Below are 6000 nucleotides of genomic sequence, written 5' to 3'. Positions count from 1 at the left end.
GTCATGTAGATTAAAGAACATCCTGCAGTCCTCGTATTAATTTTAATGGCGGGTTTACCGTTTCCTTCAGATGCATTTGTGTCAGGGGAGCGCCTGGCCTGGTCTGGTCTGTGATCTTTGGGGCTAGTGACTGTTTATCTTGTGCCTGAGGCCTTTGCCTGAGTGTCGGAAAGTCAATCTGTCTATCAAATGAAAGCTTTCAAAGGGACCAATCTATTTGCTGTCCAATATACAAAAAGGGAAACTGCCTTAAAAGGAGTTAATTATTTTTGTTTTGAAAACATTTTATACACATACCAAGAACCATTTGGAAATTTTCACATGAAACTCTAGTGTTCCTGAAGTAATTCTTAAAACACAGGATTCGGGACACTTGATTTTCTAAATGGCCTTGCGCCTTTCCCATCCTGCTGTACTGAAAACTTGAGGGACACTGTTTGTCAGTTGGACTCAAAGCTGAGACTATTTGGTCCTTGCAAGGCTGGGTAGCCCTTTGTCAGGAAGTACTGGCTTACAACATGGATACTGCTGGCAGAAGGTTTGCCAGTGAATCAGGATGGGGTATGAGCTGCTTTTAATATCACAGTCCAGGTAGTGTCCTTGGTACTGGGCATTTCATCCTGAGACCAAAGAAGCAGCAACTGCCACCCCCGTACCCTTGCCCTGTTCTTTGACTAGAAATTAGAGTTCGCCCAATTTGCTTGTCAGCCATGTCTCTGCCTGAGAGTAAGATACACTCTCAAAGGACAGACTTCTGCTCTAGATTTGAGGATATCCAAACTAATGGTGATCACATTAAAGAAGTCATCCATTCTGACATGGCAGGAAGGTGGCTGCAGGCTCGGCTGCGTGTGTGCTTCCTGAGTAGCAACCTCTTGGGTTATGTTCCCAATGGAGTCCTTGCCAGCCCAGTCAGTTAAAACCCAGAAGGTTGCTCTTGAGCAGAGAACTCCAAAGATTTAGGCCCTGGCCTGAAGGTGGTGGAACATTGACTCATCCCATCTGAATGCTCACCTTGACCGTGGGAGCAAGGCTGGATGTAGATTTACTCTGCCAAGTGTAGCAAACAGCCTACACGTTTAGTTGTCCAGTCAACCCAAAGTTAGCGCAGTCTTCCCTGGATGGCTACCATTGTGTAGTCACAGAGAAACAAGTGCCCTTGTCCAGCATGACCTAAATCCACACACAATGGCCAGTGTGTTTCTCCACATGCTGCCTCAGGTCATCAGGGTCCCTCTTTTTCATCAAACCGTATGGGAACCATAGAGAAAGACCTTTGCTGGGAAGGGGACGGTCATTAGTTGGGTACAGGGAAGAATGCCTGCTTCTTGGTGGTGCACATCACTGATGAGTACGGGAAGTTTTGATTTCTTCTAAGACTGGGGAGGCAGATGTTAGCTGCACCCTGGAACTTGGCACTGTGCACACACTCCAGTGTCAACCTTGCATTGCAGCTCTCCTTGTGCACACCCGCCTTTGAAACCCCTAGCTTTTCTATCTGCAAATCCTCTTGACCACCCAGATGGCACCTTTAACCTTATGCCTGGTGTTTTTGTTTAGTTCTGTTTTGAAACTGAGGGAAAACAGCCCCCTTCAAATTGATGGGTATCAAAATGAGCTAATGAAGGCCCTGGGTGGGCGCACAGAGGTTTCCATTTAGGACTCGGAGTTAGTGGGCACCAACTGTGTGCATCTTGTCCCCAACTCCACAACACCTCAGATGGTTGTCATTGTACCAGTCTGTGGGTTTTCTTGCCACACAAAGAGACATTCCACAGAGCCAAATGGCAGAGACTTGCACACACAATTATCTGGTCAATTGAGGCAAAAGAAAATAATCGTTTGTCCAATTGTCCAAATTAGCTCTCTGGACTGTCCTGAATGCTCAGGATAATTGTGTGGTCCTCCACTTTCGTTCCATAATCTGGCTAAAATGGACCATTTTAGATGAGGCTCCATTCAACACTATGCACATTGAAATCAGACTCAGTTAAAATAGACCACTGGGTTTAGCATTTTGTTTGTCAACTGTAATCCTATAATTGCTTTTAACTAATCATCCAGATTCTACCGTTAGTAATCACTAGATTTCTCATTTTATAGATGTCCTCACAGGGGTAGAGGGCTCTGGTATGTGCTATTGGGTCTTTTTCTCAAAGTAGGTGCGAGGAAATCAAACATTTTTTCCTTAATTGTTTATGTTTTAGCCTGATCTTAGCTATGGGTCACCAGTACAGACCTCCATTTTCTTTTTTTCTTTTTTTTTTTTTTTTTCCTGTGGTGCTGGGGATTGAGCCCAGGGCTTAGTGCATGCAAGGCAAGCACTCTACCAATTGAGCTATATCCCCAGCCCTAGACCTCCATTTTCATCAACTCAAACCCCCAAGCCTCTCCCTTTTCCAGATGGGGAAACTGAGGCCTGCAGGAGGACTCACCAAGGTCACGCGGAAAGTGTAACTCAGAGCTGGAACTAGAATCATCAGCTCTCTAATTTGCAGACCAGCACTATTTCTGCTTATGCCATTTTAATTGTTCATTTCTTTCCATAAAATTAAATGACCTTCTTCAAGAAAGATTTAATGGTCAAGATGTGATTTGGTAAAAAGCTTCCTCAAGGATTTTTTTTTTTCTTATTACAAAGATGAGGCCAGGCTGCAGCTAAGAGAGATTTGCAAACAGTGGTGTGTCATTATCCCAGTTCAGTTTTTTGTGTAATTGGTGTGAAGAGATTGCTGCCGATGAGTCAGCCCGCTGCTGGACAGAAAATAATGATTCTTTTGTGACGTGACTTGGTGTACATACACGTGAGCTTGGGGTTGTTTATAAAAGGTGTATATATACACAAAACGCTTACCAAGATGGATAATGTCATCATGAAGTTGTAAATAATAAGAAATAGTCTTGAGCAAAACTGATTTAATATTTGCCTGAGAATGTAGCACTTCATTTCAACACTACGCAATGGCTAGAAATTGATTTTTTTTTAAATCCAATTAAGCCTCAAGGTTGGTTATCCATTTAAAAGGTCGGATGAGTTAAACAATGACAGTACCTTCCGTTCACGCTAATAATTAGATTTGCTCAGAGCCTCAGCACTGGCATGGTGCCTTGCAGAGGCTCACATTTTGTACCTTTGCACAACTGTGAGCCACCCATGTCCCCAGCCACGCACTAGCTATACCAGCAAAGCAGGGACCCCCAGCTGGCTGCCCATCTGATTCCCAGCACCCACCCATGAGTGTGGGAACCTCAGCAGACGGCTACCTACTCTCCTTTCTATGGTCCCAAGAGTATTGAGACATGGAAAGTCACCTTTTGGTTAAAGGGAAAAGAAAGACGCAGACATCACCTGGTTGTGTGTGCTACCTAGTTTATAATAGAACAAATTCAGCTTTTAAAATGGTGCTTTTTATAGCACAATTTACTATGTGCTTCTAACAGGTTAAGAAAAAGACTTCAAAATGCCTTTTTATGGTTTTTGTAGGTAATATTTAAGTATTACTGAATTTATGAAGATGTTGGGAAAACCACGAGCCTGATTGGAATGCTCTTTGCTCTGTGTGAGCTGTAATGTCACTCATGTTTTGTAAATTACTGGGAAGGGACAAGTGATCTTACCTCAAAGCTAGCATTTTAACCTGCATTGTAACATAAGGTTCATGTATTATAGCACTTTGCATCCATAACCAAAATGAGGCACCTTCCAGATTCAGTAAGAAAAAATATAGAATTTCCTTTGCATCTCAAAAAAAAAAAAAAAAAAAACAATTTCTGGTTTATTTCTGCCTCCCCACCCTTTCCTTATACTGTTCAGCTGCCAAAATCCTCAGCAACAGATTTACGATTCTTTTTAAAAGATCTACTTCAGATACCACAGATAGACATGTAATAAACACAGGGGTGTTTCTGGGAAAAATGTGACGCACACTGAAGATTGAATCACTTTCAATGCACCGCGGAAACGTACTATTTAGCAGGATCTATAAGTGAAGGTTTTCCTTTGACAAAGATTTCACGATCCAAATAAACGTTTCCCCCCTGCTTTGGCTTTTCCATCTGTCTCCAGGTTGAGTACGCTGGAAGGAATGTGGAGCCATGTCTGGTCTGTTAATTATTTCTCTTTTCCTTCCTGCAGCCTCTGCATCCCAAGGCTCCAGGTCTTCAATACGCCCTTGAAAACTTTTGCAACTAAAAAATAATTTTGCTGGTGTTCAGAAGTAAATAGGAATTCAGTTCCCGAGACAGGAGGGTTATTGCTGTTTTACAGTGTGGCCCTTCCTGGGAGAATAATTTAGGCTGCTGGGAGGGCAGGAGACTCTGAGAGTGTGGCTTTGGCCCCTCATTTTATCGAGAAGTCCTAAAAACTGATGTCCGAAGGAGCGCTTTTTGTTGTTAATAGATGGTTCTGCTAGTACATTTTTATTAACCTGTGCGCTCTCCTCCCGCCATGAGAGCGAGGAGTGAAGACGCAGAGCTTGCTGATGAGGTCACAAAATGCGCTTGTCAAGCCAAGTGCCAAAGGGCACAAGCAGCGGGCTGCCTTTGGTGGAAGCTCCCTGAATGTGTGGAATCTTATTTTTCCCAAAAAGAGACAGAAAAAGATAAACCAAAAGCTCATCCAGTGGCCGCCTGTGAAGGGCTAAAAGTGAAGGCGAGCAGCTCACTCCTTTGTCCGGTCTTGAGCTATGTGAATGTTCTTTTGTATTCAAAAAAGAAAATGGAAAAAGAAGGAAAATGGCAAACCATTAATATGGAATACAAACAGAGGACCTAAATGTACTTGATAAGCTACATGAAAATGAGGTTCTCACCAGTGGATACATTCCCAGGATAAAGTTGCAGGATTGTCTCCAGGACTGGTGTTAACCCAGAGGGTGGTTGGGAGCCTGTCATCTCCCAGGTACAAACAGGGGAGGTGGGCAGGCGAGGAAGAGCCCTGTGTGGGGTTGGATAAAAGGAGTCATCATGAGCTCATGCTGTCATTGGACCTCGGCCCCCCAGGAGGACCAGAAGCAGCTAGCATTCCCATACCCTCGCTTTCTGACCAAGCACTACCCACTCCGGAGAAATGGGTGACTAGATTTGGGCCAGGGCAGGAACAAATCTTATTATTGCAGAAAGGAACAAAGTCGTCAAAACCCATTAGAAGGTGTCAAGATGACAGGGGGCCAGCCTGGTTGTTGGCATGGGGACGCTAGAGCAGAGGCACTGAAGGGCACTATGCACTTCCACATGGGTTCGGAGGTGCATCCCAGGGCAGGGCCTGCTTCATGGGTGTGCAGCCACTGCAGTTATGTGGCCCTGGGCTTGGTTTAATGCCCTACTGGGGCCATCTTTAATTCTCTTTGGTTTTTATTTTACACTGAACTCCATGAATCAGCTCGCCAGCCCTGGGGAAGCAGAGTGGTCTTTGCTAAGGAAACCCACGGTAATAATGTAGAAGGGATGACAGTAGAAAACCACCATGTTGCAGCCATCACTTGATCCAGGCCCAGGTCATCATCAAGAGTAGAGAAAGCTCGCTGGAAACCAGGACATTCTAATGGTCTCCAGCTGTCGCCCCATAGGTTATAAACAGAACATTGATTTTTGTCCTACCCGTTATAAAGAGGGGAAATCACTTTTATCTTATAGAGATCTGGCAGTCCCCACTAACACTAAGAAAACAGCTTGAGCCAGTGATGGGGGACCCATGACTAATGAGGCACGGTGGGAAACGCAATAAGCATTGGGCCAAAAACATTGAACCCGAATCTAACCAGGAGGGAACAGAGGAATCCTGAGTGTGAGACTTCCTATAAGACATGTCAATGCCAGGAAGGACAAAGGCAGGGATTGTGCTGGACTGAAGAAGACCAGAGGCCTGGCCATCCAATGGAATGCCTCATCTCTATTTGGATTCTGGATTTAAAGAATCCAGGACATCTGGGAACAATTAAGGAAATTTCAGTGTGGGTGTATACTATGATAGCGTTAGGTCAATGTCAAATCTCCATGGGT

This window comes from Callospermophilus lateralis, chromosome 3 (assembly GCF_048772815.1).
Source record: "Callospermophilus lateralis isolate mCalLat2 chromosome 3, mCalLat2.hap1, whole genome shotgun sequence".
NCBI classification, from domain to species: Eukaryota; Metazoa; Chordata; class Mammalia; order Rodentia; family Sciuridae; genus Callospermophilus; species Callospermophilus lateralis.
Note: the sequence above shows the minus strand (reverse complement) of the source record.